Source organism: Anabrus simplex, chromosome 14 (genome assembly GCF_040414725.1).
Source record: "Anabrus simplex isolate iqAnaSimp1 chromosome 14, ASM4041472v1, whole genome shotgun sequence".
Lineage (NCBI taxonomy): Eukaryota > Metazoa > Arthropoda > Insecta > Orthoptera > Tettigoniidae > Anabrus > Anabrus simplex.
Window position 1 is genome coordinate 18,823,127 of NC_090278.1, and position 22,614 is coordinate 18,845,740.

Here is a 22,614-nt window from a genome sequence, read left to right on the forward strand (position 1 = left end):
TTACAACATTTACAAACAGGAGCTTTAAAACTGAATTTGAATATACTTTGGATGAGGTAGTTATCCCTAAAGATGGCAAGTGCAAATACTTAGGTGTAAGATTTGAAAGTAATTTGCACTGGAAGGGTCATGTTGATGACATTGTTGGGAAAGCATACAGATCGTTACATGTCATAATGAGGCTACTTAAAGGATGCAACAAAGAATTAAAAGAAAAAAGTTACTTAAGTATGGTTCGTCCATTATTGGAATATGCAAACAGTGTTTGGGATCCTCACCAAGAATACCTAATAAAAGAACTAGATGGTGTGCAGAGGAAAGCAGCAAGGTTTGTAACAGGGGATTTCAGGAGAAAGAGTAGTGTATCAGAAATGATAAAGGAACTTGGTTGGGAAACTTTAAGTAAGAGAAGGGAGAAAACTAGACTTATAGGATTATATAGAGCCTATACAGGAGAAGAAGCATGGAGAGATATCCGTGAGAGGCTTCAGTTGGAAAATAATTATATTGGTAGAACTGACCACAAGTACAAAATTAGAAGGAATTTTAGCAGAAGCGATTGGGGTAAATTTTCATTCATTGGGAAGGGCGTGAAGGAGTGGAACAGTTTGCCAGGGGTAGTGTTTGATCCTTTTCCAAAATCTGTACAGATATTCAAGAAGAGAATAAACAACAACAGAGAAAATAAATGAAATGTTAGAGGGCATTCGACCAGTGCAGGATATTGTAAATAAAAAATATGTGTGATTAAATTAATTCCATCCCCTGGTCTATGGAGTTTGGACAGCCCAAGTAGGAGACTGCCTGTAGGGGTGAAGTACAGTGGGCACTTCGTGGGCCCTGCGACCGCTACGGTAGCTGTGAAGGCCCTTCAGGAACTCTGAAAAGTGGTGGCAAAAGGGGCTCTGGCTAAGACGCAGCAGGTCGTTATGCTACTTAGGTTCCAAAATGGGTAAAATATAAATATGTAAATAAATTCAATGTTAATTTTAATCTTATACCAGTTGTATATTATTATTAGAAGTAATTTCACATACTGTATATGAGTTGACTATGTTTGTAAGATATTATAAGTAGAATTTTGTAAACAATATAAATTTATTAAGGATGATGTGTGTGTTTAATAGAACAAATTATTAGCATAAATTGTATAATATTGTATTCTAGGAAAATTTTCTTCGTCTCTTGTTAATTTAAAATTTAGTGCTTGACAATAATGTATTTTAGTGTACCATTTGCCACCGAGGTAGACACCTCATTTGCAAATAAAGAGATTTTGATTTGATTTTGATATGGCAGGCGTAGCCGAGGGAGGTATTTTGAGGAGTTCACGGTATCCCTGGACATCATACCCTGGTGACCTATCCGGACTCGGAGTGGGGGATGAGACAACCGCCGTAAATTTACGTTTTCTGGGCTGCTGATTCTGTAGAACCGGCGCAGATTTCTGAAGTGGAGAAAATTGTTGTAGGGTCAAAAGGGGGCTGAATCTATTGGATACTGGGTTAAAAAAATACTCGGAGGATAAAGGAGAAACGTCCAAAGCCTGCTGTTTTTTCATAGCCTGTTGTCGTTTATGTTCTGGGCATTGTAGAGATCCCACAGAATGCTCCCCGGAACAATTGAGACAAAGTCTGGTAAGATTCTTACATACGGTACTTTAATGATCTTGTGCGCAATTGGCACATCGAGGGAGTTGAGCCCTACAGTTTTTTCTGGTATGGCCGTATCGTTGGCATCGCCGACAGATCGTCGGTTGAAAGACAAATGGGTCGACCTGGGTACGAACCCGATAAATGGAGACGAAGGCAGGTAAAGTCTGGCTACGAAATGTGAGATTAATGGTGCCAGTTGGAATATAACTGACCCGGCCATCCTGAACGGAGCGGCGGTTCATTCTCTGAGCTCCAACGATAGGGGCGGTCGATTCGGCAACCTGACAAATTTCCTCTAGGGACAAATCTTTATCAACCCCGCGAATAACTCCGATCTTATAAGTGACGCGGAAAGAATAAAAGCTTTAAGATTTTTTCCTTTAAGAGAGGATTGGTGAGAAAGTTATTAGCTTGTGTGCTTGTCTGAAACTCAATTTGAATCCTATGGTGACCTCGCCGAGCAATTTGAGTAACACCTGAAAATCTACGGTCATAAAAAAGTTTTCCCAAAGCCATGTGATGTATACTGCCCAATTTCTTACTTACATCAATGGCCTCCACAAATACTAGATAGGGGCCTTTATGGGTATCATCGTATGTCTGCGTTTCAGGTTTAAGAGCATACACATCAACCTTAGTAGAGGAAGCACGGTTACGATCCGTTGGGGGTGGGTCATTTAACACAAGTGTATTTTCCATAGAGTACTCACGATTATCAACTTCTACAGACTCCTCCTCCATACTCTGTCCTCCACTCGACTCCGCCATGATGTGGGGAGTGAGTTAGAATTTAAGACATATAATACAAAACCTCGTACCGCTCCCAAGGAAGCTAAGTAAGACGAAACACTGAACACCTGAACCTACTCGCACCACACTGAGTAATACACTAGCACCGATAGTCACACGTCCATTCTCCAACGTGCACCACAGGCGACTGCTTTCTTCTTCTTCTACTTGCTGATTAATTTTGGGCTTCTATTTACATCTATTCACTTGAATCGATTCACAAAAATGATTCCTTCATTCGATCACCACGTGACGGAGAACCGAAAGCGAAACTATGTACTCAGATGAACCATTCCGTTATGTTATTTATAACTGCTACTGCTTTACAAGTTACAAGAAGTGAAATGTAGGTAATCGCTAGCATTTTAACTATATTAATATACTTTTTAGAGGTTACAGTCGAAAAATGCTACAGCACTGTCCGACCAATCCTTTCCAAACTTAAGAAGCTACCATTCGAAATTATACGACAATCGAATTTGAAATTTATAGTGGATATGAACATTTTTGTGACAATTCGAAAGTGAATATTGACAGCAGCTCATCATCAGTTCTTTATTTTTTATTTTTTTTTTCTGAAGAATTATTTTTAAAATATATGAAACTAAATGTAGTAGGGAGTGAAATAATAGGAAACGAATCTGTGCCCAAAGGTAAGTCTATGGAATGGATGTAATGTCATCCTCAAATGGATCATGGTCTATTTGGCAAGATTAATGGTTCATAAACAGTAGATACCGGATGACTATGCCGGGCTGAGTGGCTCAGACGGTAGAGGGGCTGGCCTTCTGATCCCAACTTGGAAGGTTCGATCCTGCTCAGTCCGGTGGAATTTGAATGTGCTCAAATACATCAGCCTCGTGTCGGTAGATTTACTGACTCGTAAAAGAACTCCTGCGGGACAAAATTTCGGCAGCTCGGCGTCTCCGCAAACGGAAAATGTAATTTGTGGGACGTAAAGCCAACACGTTATTATTATTATTATTAAATAGTGCATTGCCGCCAATAAGACAATGCGTTATAGAAGTAAAGCATCTGACTGTCTTTAAAAAAATACCTTTGATCTTCTTTACGTTGCACCGACACAGATAGGCCTTATGGTGACAGTGGGATAGGAAAGGGCTAGGACTAGGAAGGAAGCAGGGCTGCCGACAGTGGAGTTCAAACTACTATCTCCCAAGTGCAAGCTGACAGGTTCGTGAACTAAATAGCGCAGCCACTCGTTCGGTGGCTTGCCCTTTTTTTTTAAAGTACGGTTGTCCCTTAATGTACTGCCGCTCCTCAGAGTTACCATAGAAACCAGAAAGGCGAACGCCAAAGGGGGAAGTATGGAACAATTTAGGAAAATGCTTAAAAAATAATTGAGGTTATGTGTCAGATAATAACGGGTGTATATATCACATTCAGAAGAATCTATCACTTGGAGCATTTATGCCTTGCTTTCTTTGCTCCCTCCGTCATCATGATGAAAATTACTTTAAGTATTCCACCTTAATAGTCTTGTATTGCCTATCTACTTCAAAGAAATCATGGTTAGCTATTCCACTTCCACTTGCATATACACTTCATGACATGACAAGATTTAAACAATAAAATCGATTCTTACTAAGGGCTGAGACACTGGCGTAGCCAATGGGGGGGGGGCAGTGGGGCCGCCCCCCCAAAAATATTTCCTGAAACAAGAGCGAGGATCAGCCGTTGCTTTACGTACGGTACGAACAACTTAAAAACGTACGCCGAAATGTTAAGTTAACGTAGCGACAAGAATCTACTAGCAGGGCTCAATAGGGCCATGCATAATTCTCCATATTTGTACCGCTTGAATGAAAGGAAGACACTTAGGATTGTGATGCGCGGGGTTATTTCCCTGTAGAGGCCTCAGTATTGAGAATGTAACCGTGTGTTGGCAAATGTCAAGACATGAAGAAAGGGGCAATTAGCACGGGATTACTCAGTAGGGGGCCGGAACGTGACCACCGAGATAACGGGGGGCTACGTCCAGAAACAGTTGCAAGCTTACAACATCGTGTCAGCTTTTGCATATCGGTTCCAGGAAACAACAATATCCTAGGGAACCTCGGGTTGTACCGTGGTTGAGAGATGTGCTGTGTTTAAGTTGCAGCGTTGGAAAGACTGTGAGAGGATTGAGAGCCGCACGTTAGTTCCTCATTTTGTGCTATATAAGTAACTTTTTTTTGAAGAGGGACCGTTTTGTAACTGAGAAGCCAACACTATGTGCATCCTCGGTAAGTTATGAAAAAGGTTTTTTGTTACTTTTAAAATAGCAAGTCAATCGCGGAGTCGTGCCTAAGTTCGATAGGTAGGCCTATATATTTTGTCAAATGCCCGGGGACTGATTGGAACCTCAAATGGCACCATCAAAAGTGCGGGTAACTATTTTGTAATTGGTGGGCGTGATAACTAAGTTCCAATGGTTCTATCTTCTCATCAGGACGGCCCAGGCTTGAATCGCAGTCGATACATGAAACATTTTTAAAATGGGAAGTCACGTTCTATTGATACGGATTCTACTTAAAACACTATATCCCGTCCCTTACGTTTCCTTACACTTTTGAGCCAGAACCGCAACATTTATGGTGGCTTATTTTGAGTATCCAACCATTCTTCGGACTTACCTTGTACCTTAAATGGTGAGCGGATGCAGTGGCGTACCCACAAAATAATTTAAGTCCAGTCCAGTAGTGTGGATACAACTTTTCCTTGGAAGGGCTTGTGAAAAGATTTTAATTTTGTATTTAGAATTTGCTTTACGTCGCACCGTAGGTCTTAAGGTGACGAAGGGAAAGGAAAGGGCTGAGAGTGGGAAGAAGCGGCCGTGGCCTTAATAAAGGTACAGCCCCAGCATTTGCCTCGTGTGAAAATGGGAAACCACAGAAAACCGAGTTCGCAGGTTCAAATCCCGGCTTGGTTCGGTGTCCCTTAAAACGGTGTTGAAATGGCAACAGCTCAGTATCGTTGGTTTCTGACACGTTAATAAAAATTATACATACGAATATTAGCGTCAGAAAACTCTAACTTTATACTACTATATTCTGTATCTCAGGCTTGCGAGGAAAGCAATTAACAATTTACTTTACGTCGCACCGACACAGATAGGTCCTATGGCGACGGTGGGATAGGAAGGGCTTAGGAGTGGGAAGGAAGCGACCGTGGCCTTAATTAAAGTACAGCTCTTGCATTTGCTTGGTGTGAAAATTGGAAACCACGGGAAAACATTTTCAGGGCTGCCGACATTTGGGTTCGAATCCACTATCTCCCGGATGCAAGCTCACAGCTGCGTGGCCCTAACCGCGTTGGAAACTAATAGGACAAGGTAAACCCTACCTAGCATATGTTGTAACGCGTATTTATCTTTACCAACTAACAAAACATCTATACCCATACGCTTTACATTATTTATTTATTTATTTATTTATTTATTTATTTATTTATGTATTTATTTATTTATTTATTTATTTATTTATTTATTTATTTATTTATTTATTTATTTATTTATTTATTTATTTATTTATTTATTTATTTATTAGTGCCTTCAGTACAGTGGCGAAGTTAGGGCTGCAGGCTCTCTCGTACACTTAACCACATACTAATCAGAATCTTAAATAAAATACTGAGATACTTAAAATAGTTAAAACTACAAAAATTAATATAATTGAAAATAAATTTAAATAAATTACTTACTAAATTAATATTACAACTAATTAATATTCAAAACTCTTAAAAATGGCTAATCCTCAGGAACGCACACATTTATACTTCAACCATTCAGTCAGCTGTCCTCAGCTGGTAGTCTCGGCAGGTGGCCTTAAATCGTGATTTAAAAAAAACTAGTTTCTCTGACCTGAACTTGCAGGGAATTACATAATCTGACAACAGTCACCACAAATTATCTATTAATGTTATTTGTGCGGTGCTGTGAAATAGAAAGAATGAATCTAGAACGTGTATTTAAGTTGTGAAATGATGATAAAGAGAGGAATTTACAAGAAATATACATTGGCTGACTTTCAGCTACCACTCTGATCACCATCGTTAGAGTGTGTAGGTGCCGGCGTTTATCAGACATCAGCCATGAGACAGCCTGATAGTATGGGGTGATATGAACATCGTACCCGATATTGTAAATAAATCGCAGGCGGGAATTCAGTGCTCGTTGAAGTTTAAATGTTTCTTCTCTCGTCATGTCAACTAAAACACCGTCACAATAATCGAAAATAGGGAGAATGAGTGTCTGTATTCGTTTAGCCTGTAGCTCAAATGGAAATACATCCCTCTGCCGTTTAAGAGGGTGAAGAACTCCAAAAATCATTAACGTATTTGTTTCGTGTGATCAGACCAATCAACTGCTTCATTCATAATTACGCCAGGATTTTAAACCGTTTTACTGTAGGGAATGATTCAGTAGGATAGGCGGGATTGCGACATTGTTTGAGCAACTCAGTAATTTTCGTGATCCAATTATAATTGTCTGAGGTTTTTTTTTTTTTTTTTTTGCAGTTTAGTATAAAAGAGTTTCGTTGTGCATATACAGTACACTGAGTCGTCGGAGGTTCCTGTTAATATCTTGTCTTGCAGTGTCGATATATTTGAAGATCGTCAGCACAGAGGTCATGTGTGTTATTTCCTGTCACAAATGGTATGTCATTGACAAAAATACAGAAAATTAGGGGCCGTAGAATACTGCCCTGTGGGGCAACACTAAGTTTCATTTTTCATTTAGAGGCCTTGTCGTTTACTGTTACACGCTGTTGACGGTTACTCAAATAAGAACTAAAAACCTTAAGCACAGCCAGGTTGAAATTAACAGTTCCATTTTCTTTATCATAGTCGGAATTACTATAGTGTCAAAGGCGCTACTGAAGTCAAGAAGGATACGTATAGTGAGCAGTCGTTTGTCCATAGCGTTTCTAATGCCTTCAGTAACCTTCAAAAGTGCTGTCGCGGTACTGTGACCCTTCTCAAATCCAGATTGTAAAGGGTACAAAAGAGCATTTTTATTTAGGTATTCCATAACTTCCTCGTATACTAAACGTTCAAAGTTTTTAGAAAGCGCAGGGAGTACGGACATAGGACGATAGTCAGAGGGTGATTGTGGGTCTAAACTCTTAGGTACCGATATAATATTGGCTGTTTTCCAGACAGTAGAGAAAGTTCCGTTTAGTAAACAATAGTTCAGTATGTGCGTCAGTATAGGCGAGATAGCACCCATAATGTTATGTATAAAAGTAATAGGAATATCATCTACACCTGTAGTCTTTGATTTAATCGAGTACAGAGCCTTTTCACCTGATTTTCTGTGACACTGTGAAATGTGAATGGTGGATTGGCTGGAGGAGAGGGCGGTGAGTCGGTAAAGTTAATTTGGGTAGGTTGATTATTTATTCTACTAAAGTAATCGTTCAGTTTGTCAAGTGGAATGTCAGGAGTTGTCTGTCTCTGTTGATGTTTTCCTATTCCCAGAGCTTTAAAGTTGTCCCGTGCGCGATTAGAATTAAAATTGTTAGCTAAATTCCGAAAATATATACATTTTTAAAAATTTCTGATTAACTGCTTTGTGCGATTTCTTAAGATGCGGTTAGATTCGAAGTCGGTGCCATCTAGGGTTTGTTTATAATATCGAAATAACGAGTCGCGGTGGGCCATCATTCTCTTGCCTTCATCATCTATCCATGGACAAGAAGGACGAGAAACCAGTATTCGACGGGTGTGTGTGTGTGTGTATATCTTTACCGCATTATTTGTATAAAATGTCACTTCTTTATTACTTATCACATGACCATTATTATAATAACATTACCGTATTAATTCTAAACCAGAATATTGCTTCCTTACTCAAACTGTTTATTCTTGCATTCATTTCACTTGTACTCGGAATATATGAAATGCTGCAGTTATGTTGGGATGGGAGTAACAGAGGTAGCCGGGGGGGGGGGGAGGGTTGTCGTCCAAGAAGTCTAGACACCCCAGGAGTTTTAACGAATATACTTTTATTGAGCATTTTATATATAATTGTACATTAATATTAACTTACGGAGTCCGACTCATTGGCTGAATGATCAGTCTTGAGGCCTTCGGTTCAGACGGTCCCGGGTTCGATTCCCGGCTGGGTCGGGGATTTTAATCGAGTCTGATTAATTCTTCTGGCTGGGGATTAGGTGTTTGTCCCAACATATTCATATTCAGACAACATACTACACTACCAACCACCAAAGAAACACACAACACTGATTACATCCCTCTATATAGGGTTGGCGTCGGGAACGACATACGTCCGTAAAACAGGGCCAAATCCACATGTGCGACACAGTTCGCACCCGCGACCCCACAGATGTGGGAAAAGCGGGGGAAGAAGAAGAAGAAGAAAAGAAGAAGAAAATTACTATTAGCTTCCGGAATCCGCACGAATTCACCACTCTTACTTGGATCCTAGGACACCCATTTCCTTTTTTCGGTATTCTACACCACCTAAACTATGGAAGTTTGGACACCTATCAAAATAAAATTCTGGATGAATGCCCCCTCCTCCCCCAAACTGAAATCCTGGCTACGCTACTGGGCTGAGAACCAGAACGGGGAGGCTTCCATCAAATACAGTAGAGACAATACGCGACACTGAGCGACATATCGAGGGACAGCTATTGGAGCTCACTCTAGCGGATAGACCTGAACAGTACTGATTCTCTCATAAGAGCACGTGTATTTTTGTGTGTAGTTTTTGGTGTTATATAAGCGTTTCCAGTGAGCTGACATAATTAAATAGTAGCGTGTGACATTCCTTGATATCTCCTCTCAACATGAGGGGAAAGGTATGTGCTGTGTTTGGCTGCAGTAATTACGAAGTAGAGAAAAATGCGCGGTCGTTCTTCAGGTTCCCTTGTGACAAGAACATGTAAGTAATATTGTGTTTGCATATATATTCTTCCAGTGACAGAGATTTTTATAGTACTTCATAATCTTTGGACCTGCTCGACCCATATTTTAACTGGCATAAAATGTAATACGCATATTTTATTGTATAGTGCAGCAGTTAACCTTCAATACCGATGTGTTGTTGTAGGTGTGATCTGTGGGTTTTGAAATGTCACAGAAGTGATTTGGATAAGGTGTACAAGAAAGAATGAACGTTACGCTTATATAAGGATTATAAGATCTGTTCAGATCATTTCCATGCCAGCGACTTTAAAAATCCTCGACTATACAGCCAAGGGTATGTTACATTTTTACTCTAATTGTACGCAAATATTCCTCAAAGCATCACTATCGACAACATTTTCATACCTTTCTTTCTTTAAACCCTCTTCTGAGATTAAAGCCGGAATTTTATCGTTTTTCTTTCTGTTAGTAGGCTTCATGTTAAGAGGAAAATTGTCCAGCTTTTAAATGTTAATTCATTGCATCATGTGTGTAAGGAATGTGCCGATATTTTATTTACGAGTGTCTTAATGTGATCATACCATATTTTAAATGAGAAAAAAAGACAAATCCAACCGTAAAAGTTCAGGCAGGAATGCTAAAGCTAAAAAAGGTAACGCATAAATGAAAGATCAAGCCATTTCACAGCAGCCAATTTCATATCTTGTTTATGTGTCTAATTTCAGTCTTTGAATAATTACCTTTTAAATAATTCTTCATTCATTTATCCAGAATTGCTTTAGCAACTTCGAAGTTATTATCTCAATACCACTTTCTTTCTAGACGTAATTTATTTATCCACTTCCGTATATACATTTCCATTCATATTTGAATTTAGCGCGATTTGTTCAGGTCAAGTCACTAGGAGCGCCACCGTCGAATTGTCTCCCATTTTAGCAAGGCGAAATCCGTAAGTGTCGCGTATTGTCTCTACTGTATTTGCTTCCATGTTCCACACGTTAGTTCACAGTAGTTTACGAGAACGAGAACGGGAACGGGAAACATGAAGTAAACTTAACCTAGCATTTCGCAACGAGCTGGTATTAGAATGTATATTACAGTTCCGTGAAGTGTGTGACTTGAAATGGCGTGGTAATTTCTTATTTTTAAAAAATCCTGTAAGGTTAGGTTAGGAGTGTTTGACTTGTGAACCGGACTTTTCGTTCAGGGTAAATAAAAAGTTACAGAGTCGTTCTTCACATGTCATTGTTTCAAAAATGGTGGATACCCGATTTGGCGATATGAATCAGAACGAACGAGCTGTGGCTGCCATCACTCGATTCAGCTTTCGATTCACAAACGAGTCGGTTCATTTCGTTCACTGAATCATGACTCAGTCATTCAGTGCAATGATTCGTTAATTTTGAATCACTCGTTCAGAATCTCCCCGTCTCTAATGCAATTGCGTCGGTAAGCTCTCTATTAACAGTGGTTTATATAGTCTAGCTGGTATAAAGACACTGAAAATATTAACCCTGGGATCACTCGCTCTTCTGTCAGTTTCTTCTTCTTTTCTTCCTGTAAGTGTGCCTAATCGGGGATTGTATCGTTACTGTGAGGGGTGTGTTACTTGGAATAGAATTCAAGGATTTCACTACGAAAAACACAGGGACACAAGGTGCTAATCTTTACGTCAGAGTGACCCTTCTCGACGCCTTTTCTACTTACACGCACTGGACCGGGCAGAGCGGTGCTGCATTGGCTTGGATATGTCATTGAAGTTTCAAAACTTTCCTCTTGAGGGGCTTCTTATCAAGTTTCAAAACTTTCTCTCTTCTACTTGAGTGGCTCAAAGCAATGTTGTCTAACAGAGGTCTCACAAATTTTCAAAGTAGAAAAAGAGGTGGTTTGTCGCCTTTACACTTTCCACACTTAACTTCACTGTTGAATATGTCTTTCGAAAAAATATACGTACACATTTAAGTAACTCTATTCGGGGCAAGTACTGCGTAGTGGAGGTGACAAATTCCGTCGTTCAGTGCAGAAGTGCCACAGACGATGATTTTCGGTACCTTAGGGCTCCTCGATCTTGAAAACGAATAAGACACGATGTTGGACTTTGAGTAGCTGGAGAAGAGGTATGTTCTAAACAGCCTTTACAGTCTGTTAGTTCTTTAACCACACGAACCATAATGTCATTTTATTCCGCTTGGCGTCTTAGGTAGCTGAAGAAGAGCTCGATGTTATAGCTCGTTAGGTTTCTCGTCAATGCATAATGCAAATGTATACTTATGAGGTATTTTACGCAGGCCACAGTGGATTGGACATTTCTCTCATGAATCTTTTTTTCTTTCTCTGAATGCATTTGAAGTTTCTTAATATATGACAGGAAATCATTAATTAACCAACTGAGGCGTTCTTCTGCGGTACTAAAAGATGCTTTTTTTGCTGGTGGCTTTACGTCGCACCGACACAGATAGGTATAATGGCGATGATGGGATAGGAAAGGCCTAGGAGTTGGAAAGGAGCGGCCGTGGCCTTAATTAAGGTACAGCACCAGCATTTGCCTGGTGTCAAAATGGGAAACCATGGAAAACTATCTTCACGGCTGCCGACAGTGGGATTCGAACTCACTATCTCCCGGATGCAAGCTCACAGCCGCGCGCCCCTAACCGTACGACCAACTCACCCGGTTAAAAGATGCTCGTTTGTTCTCGTTCCTGAAATATGTCCCATGTGAGGTGATGCAGACGTCATGCGCATCGAACAATTTCATAAAATGCTCCATAAAACAAATGGCTTAATTTAAACTGTCTTTAATGCTTTCGGACAAACCACCTCCATACTTTTCAAACCCGAGATTATTTCAGCGGAAAATAAATATTTTTAGCTCTTGCTATATTCATTTTCGCCAAATTTGTGGGGCAAATTATTTTCCTCGTTGGTTTCCTAATTTAAGATTTCTGAGTGCGAAGATGCCTCTCAAATGATCGTCGGTCACGGTAGCATTGTTTACAAAAAAGTCCAATGACAAATTTTGGGATCGCCCGATTCTTATGACGTAACTCTCAAAACTTAGGAACAGAGGCCTACCTCGATCAGCTTGAATTCGTATCTCATGCATACTTCGTATGTATAATGATTCGAACATTGAACATTCACTGGAAACTTGTGAAACGAAAATCGACTACTTTTAATTTCTCGTGAATAAACCATGACTGGAACTGCGAATGCTTAACATCAGAGGAATACATAATACATTCACAACCAACTCAGCTAATGAACACGTTTAAAGGCGCGAACCTGGTACAGGATAACGATCCTAGCGGCCCGGCATTGAACTTCAGTGTAACCACTACCATAGCGTTTTACGGGCTCTATTTCCAGGCCTTGTATTATAACGTAGGCAACGCAATATACACACACAAAGCTACCAACCTACTTGATGATGTCATAGGGATTCTAAAACTACGAGTAATGTAAGTAATGAAATCACGGGGTCCTAAAGAGTGCTGGTAAACAAAATACGCATAACCGGTTCTAAATATATTACGAAAACGGAGTTACATTTCAATCAAGAACTATTCTGCGAAATGTTAGGACGTCTTTATTCTGTAAAGTGGTTACTTATGGGGGGGGGGGGGTATGTTGGTAACACGAACTATGTTAGTAACTTATTTTTCAAGAAAGCGATTAATTACATGAACGATTTGCGGAGAGGGCTTATGCAACAGACAGGATATACTGGTTGGAAACGGAATTCTTAACCTGCCTTTATATGTGGAGGTTTCCTGCCAAATCTCATTCCACGTGTTGGTGCTTTCAAGCTTTATGGAGGTTAGTAAGACCATATAAGGCTCGGCTATTTGCTGTATATTATCGGTAGCATTTGCCGCGTCCTTTGCCAATTGATCCACTATGGTATTACCAGTAATGCCCGAGTGTCCTGGTATCCACACTAACGTCATTTGTTGTCCAGCTTGTTCTAAATCGAAAAGTAATTTTTTAACATTGTACACATACCAGTTGGTGGATGGTTTTAAAGACGATATTGCATGTAGAGAGCTCAGGGAGTCAGTAAAAACGTTACCCTTGCGATGGAGTGTACGACACATATTAAAAAGACAACTAGGTGCAATGTCAATCTATGTCTGGCCCAAAGAGGATATCAAGAGGGTATAAACAACACCTCCCAGATATAAGGCCTCACAACCGTTCTGGGAATATACTGTGACGTCAGCATCGGCAGGCAAGCTTGAAACTTTTCAATAATAACACAGCAATGAGTTTGGTCATGTAATGCTGAAATTAGAAGAGTTTTAATTCGTTTAGTGGTGCCGATTGCTAAGACCGTTGTACGTAATGGTACTAATGTGTTGTGTACTCAACTGTAAGGAGAATTGCGACAGTGATAACGAAGTGCATGTATTAAGTTTCCGAAAGACGAGGTTATGCGGCGGAATGTTTACGTGCAATTCCAAGACAAGGCTACAGATTTACTAATAACTCGGTCGTGAGTAACTATTATTATTACATTCTCACACAATCATAATCAGCATAGAGCTATGACGTATTTAACTACACGCAACAGCTGGTGAAATGTAGGCATATTTACTCTTCAATGATATAAGGTTATGTTAGCTCACAATCATGGAATACATTATTTCAACGGTATTATTATTTTTTTATTATTATTATACGCATTAAAACATACCCCCTACAAGAGCTGCTGGTGTAGGCCGATTCACTCTGTAAATGCACAAATTTCGCTCACGGTGATACATTATTTTAAGGTATGCCACAGACATTTCAAAGTCGGTGATATTTTATGGAACGTAACAGGTACTGATCCTCAGGAAAAACTTTTAACTACTCCTCTTCCAAGACCATGACTGACAGAGACTGCAGTGGCTTATATCTTTCCCAACTGCCCATCATATTTATCGTCACATTCTGGCAGGTGAAGAGAAGAACCAGGAAAAAAAGTAGACAGAGGACCAATAAACAGAGCCATTGAAGATAGTACATATCTCATACTGTACACACAATTTCAATCCACTATCTTACACAGCTGAAAAGTACAATAAACATGTTGTTACCTGATGGTTGTTGTACTGTGATGAAGGGAACGTAAGTAATTTTTCTGTACGTCGATACATCAAGGCAAGCATACTGCATAGCATACGTAATCATCTAATAGGACATGGCCTTTATTCTAAACGGGCTTTATTAAAGTATAAAATATTTCTAATGTACGTGTATATGTGAACAAAATTACTAATAAAAATGCGGTATATCCTTTAGTTACAAAACATCATAGCTGCACTACAAGGAATGAGTGTAACAGTGTGTAGAAAGCTTCAAAAAATAAGTTAATTCTAGTCCTAGTTGGTGAATTGAACACCGAGGATGATGTTCCCACAGTTAATTTAATAGTCGCAGTTAAAACATTTCTTAGTTCATAAAGGAGTATGTGTATGATTTTCTTGTTATTTGTTCAACCTTCTGCCTGATATCTCCTCATGTTTACAAATTTACGGCCGACCCCGTGGTGATGGGATATAATGCCTGCCTCTTACACGGAGGCCCCGGGTTCGATTCCCGGCCAAGTCAGGGATTTTTACGTAGATCTGAGGGCTGGTTCGAGGTCCACTCAGCCTACGTGATTACATTTGAGAGGTATCATACGGTGAGATAGCGGCCCTGGTCTAGAAAGCCAAGAATAACAGCCGAGAGGATTCGTCCTGCCGAACACAAGACACCTCGTAATCTGCAGGCCTTCGGGCTGAGCAGGGCCGAGGCCAAGCCATTCAGTGCGATTTTTACAAATGTATGAGACATAGTAGCAATTTAATGTTGTCACATGTCAATACTTTTAAAAGTGTAGGCTCCGGTCTGAATGGTAGTCCAATATTAGGACAGAAACTTACATACTTTCTGGAATTCATAAAACATATAGTTCAAGGTTTCGAACAGAATGACAAATTGGCAACATCGATGGTAGGTGAAATTCTCATTAGACCATACATGAACTTAAAGGGAGGATATATTGTAGGCTCGTGTGCAAATACTGCCGGTGATGCTACATCAGCTTAGATGTTAGGCCTATGCTAATATTATATGTGCTAGTTTTCTTTTAAGGTCATGTAATGCCTATTTGGTGCCTTTGCTGGCGGGACCTAGTGTTTACAGTGCACTATGTCTTCTGGTATGGGCTAGAGCAATTTTGTTACTTACATTGATCTGTCTCAGCTTTATCCTTGGCTTTGACAAAATGAAAATGACTGAGGTATCAGTGATACTAGTAATGCCATTCCTTCTGCAACCAGTCCCTGCTATGAATGGTGTGAAAATATTGCTCATAGGGTCGGTAGGTGCATGCATTTCAGTGCGCTTAGCAGACTGATATGTAATAGCAACATCTGGCTCGGTGAGGAAAGCAACGGGAAAATACCTCACTCCTCATTTTCTCTAGTACGCCTCTTCAGTGATGCCTGGGCCATCTATGACAGCTGATGGCAGAGCTGTTGAGGATCCCACCAGCGGAATCGCTGACGTACTGAACATACATACATAATGCCTATTTAAATTGAAATATATTTGTAACATTCGGTTGTGATGTTAGCAATTCGGCCTAAGTAAGTTAACATTGCAAAATGCTGTCGTGCTTTACAACTGTTTGCTGTTTATCTTTAATGGCAGAGTCACTATAATACGGTAATAACGACGGTATAATTCAATATACTTTAAAATTCAAACGTTATTTGTTAGTAAGTAAATTATTCCATTGGCAAAAAATATTAAAATCATGTCTGTGTTTAACCATGTTCCGCGTTTCTCTGCATTGCCATCGCCTCCTTAGCGTGACGTCACCACGCTGTTGTTAGGCCTTATTACCTAGAAGGTGTTGGTATAAACAAACGGGAATACACAAATACGACGTCACTTGCTTCAGGGGAGAAAAAGAATATAACAGCAGGTCCATAGGACGTAACGTATGTGGACAGCCATGGAAGGAGGGTACAACTGAGTGAACCTTATGATCCAATTCTTCGTATAACGGAAATAAAATCGTAATAATTCATGTTATTATTATTAATAATAATTTATTATTATTATTATTATTATTATTATTATTATTATTATTATTATTATTATTATTATTATTATTATTATTATTATTATTATTATTATAGTTGTTCTTGAAATATCTCGGGTCACAGAGGTGTAAGTAAGTACTGGGGTGAATGGGCAGGAAAGGAATTGAGCAGATCATGATTTAATGCACTAAATTTTGGAATTTTATTTATTTCTGATACGCGGATATTTTGGAACGCAGAGGTGAATGGAGGTGCGGGCTTGAATGGGTGGATACGCAAAAGATAGAAGATTAATTTAAAACTTTAAAATTGTCGGTTTCATTTCCTTTGTAGCTATTTTTTTCATACTTTTTACTTTACAATTTGCTAAGCGAATAACAAAATCTCAGGAACAGAAGTGAGTTTGAGAAGTAGTGTTAGGAATTCCTAGGATAATATTAGATAACATTTGCCAATGTGGCAAGAGCAATCTCTGCTCCATTGAGTAATACCTCTAGGAGTCAGTTCCCATAATATCCTAGATTACAACAGTAATTTGCCAATGTGGCAAGAGCAATCTCTGCTCCATTGAGTAATACCTCTAGGAGACAGTTCCCATAATATCCTAGATTACAACAGTAATTTGCCAATGTGGCAAGAGCAATCTCTGCTCCATTGAGTAATACCTCTAGGAGACAGTTCCCATAATATCCTAGATTACAACAGTAATTTGCCAATGTGGCAAGAGCAATCTCTGCTCCATTGAGTAATACCTCTAGGAGTCAGTTCCCATAATATCCTAGATTACAACAGTAATTTGCCAATGTGACAAGAGCGAACTCTGCTCCATTGAGTAATACCTCTAGGAGACAGTTCCCATAATATCCTAGATTACAACAGTAATTTGCCAATGTGGCAAGAGCAATCTCTGCTCCATTGAGTAATACCTCTAGGAGACAGTTCCCATAATATCCTAGATTACAACAGTAATTTGCCAATGTGGCAAGAGCAATCTCTGCTCCATTGAGTAATACCTCTAGGAGACAGTTCCCATAATATCCTAGATTACAACAGTAATTTGCCAATGTGGCAAGAGCAATCTCTGCTCCATTGAGTAATACCTCTAGGAGACAGTTCCCATAATATCCTAGATTACAACAGTAATTTGCCAATGTGGCAAGAGCAATCTCTGCTCCATTGAATAATACCTCTAGGAGACAGTTCCCATAATATCCTAGATTACAACAGTAATTTGCCAATGTGGCAAGAGCAATCTCTGCTCCATTGAGTAATACCTCTAGGAGACAGTTCCCATAATATCCTAGATTACAACAGTAATTTGTCAATGTGGCAAGAGCAATCTCTGCTCCATTGAGTAATACCTCTAGGAGTCAGTTCCCATAATATCCTAGATTACAACAGTAATTTGCCAATGTGACAAGAGCGAACTCTGCTCCATTGAGTAATACCTCTAGGAGACAGTTCCCATAATATCCTAGATTACAACAGTAATTTGCCAATGTGGCAAGAGAAATCTATGCTCCATTGAGTAATACCTCTAGGAGACAGTTCCCATAATATCCTAGATTACGGTACAACAGCAACTTTGCTCCACAAAGTTATCTCGGCAACTACTCTCTAAACCTTATAAAATTCCAGCCTTTCAAAGGCACATTTCAACTTTTATATTACAAGGAAAAGCGTCTTTACTCCACACAATTACACTCTAGGGGACAATTTCCCTAAATTTACATGTTCCAGGTCTGAAAGGCACAACCTATATTTTAACATAATAGTATTCACTGCCTTAATCGCTCAACAATCAGCTCTACGTAGACACAAAAAGTAAAAAAGAGGATGTTGACTTTAACTACTCATCCCACGTGGCCTTATTTTAAAACTAAAGGTTAAAGTTACTGTCAGGTGGCTAACACTTGCCCTCCTTTGGAATTCACCAGAACATCATTAAAATCTTATCTGGGATTAAGGCCCGAAGTTACAGAGGCTAATCCCATCCTTTGGAGGAGACTAGAGGGAGAAATAAAATATTTAAGTTACAGAATTCCCAAGATAGATTTATCGGTTACAAAATCGTAGTCACCTCGACACCAAGTTGAAGGAGACGTCTCACTCTTTATTCCCTGTTTAGGCTAGAGTCCTCGGACTTACTTGAAAATTACAGGAACCTTCCCCTCGGACTATCTTTCTGAGACTGTCACGTGTTAAAAGTGTATTCACACATATCCGTGACGTGTCAGTGATGACTCATATCGTTCCCTTGAGTCTGACTGTCGTGTCCGGCGCAGTATCCGTTCCGTGATATTCAGTATTGTCGCCAACGATATTTTTGCTGTTTCATGAACGAGTTATGCTGTGAAGTTTGTACGCGCTTTTGAATACCAAATAAACGACGAACAACTTATTGAACTGGTTCGCAATCATCCTGTTCTTTATTATTTATCACAACCGAGATACATGTACTGCATTACAAAAATGGGAAAGGAAATGAACGCAAAGGGTAAATTCCTATTGTATTTAAGTATTGTTATACGCATAAGCTATTTATATTTTCAGTTTGACATACTGAGTGTAGCGATTATATAGTATACTGAGTAGGTCATGTATGGAAAGTACAACCTATATCAAAATTCAATTTTATCTATATTCATTAATTGGAGTTTCCCCATTTCTGTGTATTCCCTGAACCAACCTGTTCTTACAAGTACTGTAGACACACTATTTTTACACGTATGGCTCCCAGCAGTAGCGTAGCCAGGATTTCATTCTGGGGGTGGAGGCATTAAGGTAGTTCTTCATTCAGCCTTTTATTTTAATAGTTGTCCAAACTTCCACATTTTAGATGGTATAGAAAAAGGAAATGAGTGCCCTTGGATCGAAGTAAGAGTGATGGAAGTTAATAGTAATCTTCTACTTCTTCTGCCTTCGCTTTTCCAACATCTGTGGGGTCGCGGGTGAAAACTGTGTCGCACATGTGGATATGGCCCTTATTAACGGCAGGATGCGTTTCCCAACGCCAAAACTGTATGGACTGATGTAATCACTGTTATGCGTTTGCTTGTTGGTTGGTAGTGAAGTGTTTTGTCTGAATATGAAGAGGAAAGTGTTGGGAAAAACACCCAGTCCCCGAGCCAAAAGAATTAATCAGACGCAATTAAATCCCCGACTCAGCCGGGAATAGATCCCGGGACCCTATCAACCGAAGGCCTCAACATTGATCATTCAGCCATTGAGTCGGCTTCGGAAGCTAATATTAATATACATTATATATAAAATGCGTATTAAAAGAACATTCGTTAAAACTCCTGGGGGTTCTGAATTCCTTGGACAACAACCCCAACTCTCCCCCCACCAACCACTGTTACTCCCATCATAACATAATTGTAGCATTTCGTATCTTTTGAGTCAAGTGAAATGTATGCAAGAATAAACAGTTTGAGTAAAGATGCAATTATCTGGTTTCGAATAAATACGGTAATTTTATTATAATAATTGGCATGTGATAAGCTACAGCCTCTGTGGATCCGTGGTAGAGTGTCGGCCTCCGGATCCCAAGATAGCGGGTTCAAACCCGGCAGAGGTAGTCGGATTTTTGAAGGGCGGAAAAAAGTCCATTCGACACTCCATGTCGTACGATGTCGGCATGTAAAAGATCTCTGGTGATACATTTGGTATTTACCCGACAAAATTAATTAAATCTCAGCCATAGACGCCCAAGAGAGATCCGGTTTACTCTAGGTCCGCTAGATGGCAGACAGAGTAAACCGGAACGTCGAAATTGACGAGCAGACAGCCAGATGGCGTCAATTCGAAATGTCTGCAAACGGTAGCTGAGGCCATACGATTATTATTATTATTATTATTATTATTATTTTATACAAATTATGCCGCAATGAAATATACACACACGCGCGCGCGCGCGCGCGCGCATGGCTAGATGATGAAACCAACATAATGATGGCCCACCGTGACTCGTTATTTCGACATTATAAACAAACCCTACATGACACACACTTCGAATCTTACCGCATCTTAAGAAAACACACAAAGCAGTTTATCAGAAATGTAAAAATGTATATATTTCTGGAATTTAGCTAACAACGTAAAATCTAATCGAGCATGGGACCAACTTAGACCTCTGGGAATAGGAAAACGTCAACAGAGACAGACAACTCCTGACATACCACCTGACGAACTGAACGATTTCTTTAGTAGAATAAATATTCAACCTACCCCTATGAATTGCACCGACTAACCGTCTTCCCCTCCAGCCAATCCACAATTCAAATTTCACACTGTCACAGAAAATCGTGTTAAGAGGCTTTCTACTCGATTAAATCAAAGGCTACAGGTTTAGATGATATTCCTATCACTTTTATACATGAAGTTATGGGTGCTGTCCTGCATATACTGACGCAAATGTGGAACTGCTCTTTACCAAACGGAACTTTCCCTACTGTTTGGAAAACAGCCAATATTATACCGGTACCTGAAATTGTAGACAAAATCACCCTCTGACTCTCGTCCTGCTTCCATACACCCTGCGCTCTAAAACCTTTGAACGTTCGTTGTACCAGCAAGTTCTGGAATACCTAAATAAAGATGCTCTTCTTGACCCTTTGCAATCTGGATTTAAGAAGGTTCACAGTACCGCGACAGCACTCTTGAAGGTTACTGAAGACATTAGAAAAAACGCTACGGACAAACGACTGCTCACTATACTTATCCTTCTTGACATCAGCAGCGCCTCTGACACTACAGAATCTCCGACTATGATAAAGAGTACGGAACCGCTAAATTTCGACCTGGCTGCCCTTCTTATCCCAGTAACCGTCAGCAGCGTGTAACTGTAAACGACAAGGCCTCTAAATGGAAAATGAAACTTAGTGGTGCCCAACAGGACAGTATTCTAGGGCCCTTACTTTTATGTATTTATATCAATGACGTACCATCTGTGACAGAAAGCAGCACACACTACCTCTATGCAGACGATCTTCAAATATATCGACACTGCAAGACAAGATATTAACAATGACCTCCGGCGACTCAGTGTATATGCACAACGAAGTTCTCTTATAACAAACTCCACAAAATCTCGGGCAATCATAACTGGATCATGAAAACTACTGAGCTCCTCAAACAACGTCACAATCCCGCCCATCCTACTAAATGGTAACATTATTCCCTACAGTAAAACGGTTAAAAATCGCGGCGTAATTACGAATGAAACTCTAGATTGGTTTGATCACACGAAAGAAGTACGTACAAAATTCTGGGGTGCTTCACCCTCTTAAACGCCAGAGTGATGTATTATCATTTGAGCTAAAGGCCAAACTAATTCTTGATTAGAGTGACATTTTTTTAGTTGATATGACGAGGGAAGACACTTTTAAGCTTCTGCGAGTACTGAATTCCTGCCTGCGATTTATTTGCAATACAGGGTACGATGTTAATATCACCCCATACTATCAGGCTGTCTCATGGCTGAAGCATGATAAACGCCAGCAAGTACACACTTTTAACGATGGTGTTTTGGAGTGTTAGCTGAAAGTCAGCAACTGTATATTTCTTCTAAATTCATATTTTTTCATCATTTCACAACTTAAATACACGTTCTAGATCCTTTCCTCACAGTTAGGGCAACGCAGCTGTGTGCTTGCATCCGGGAGATAGTGGATTCGAATCCTACTGTCGACAGCACAGAAAAGGTTTTCCCGTGGTTTTCCATTTTCACACCAAGCAAATGCTGGGGCTGTATCAATCAATCACTACTGATCTGCACTTAGGGCAGTCGCCCAGGTGGCAGATTCCTTATCTGTTGGTTTCCTGGCTTCTTCTTAAATGATCGCAAAGAAAATTATTGAACATTTCCCTTGGTAAGTTATTCCAATCCTTAACTCCCCTTCCCATAAACGAATATTTGCCCCAACTTGTCCTGTTGAATTCCAACTTTATCGTCATCTTGTGATCTTTCCTACTTTTAAAGACACCACTCAAATTTATTCGTCTTCTGATGTCCTCCATGCCATCTCTCCACTGACAGTTCGGAACATACCACTTAATCGAGCAGCTCGTCTCCTTTCTCGCAAGTCTTCCCAGCTCAAACCTTGCAACATTTTTGCTACTTTGTCGGAAATCACCCAGGACAAATCGAGCTGCTTTTCTTTGGATTTTGTCCTGTTCTTGAATCAGATAATCCT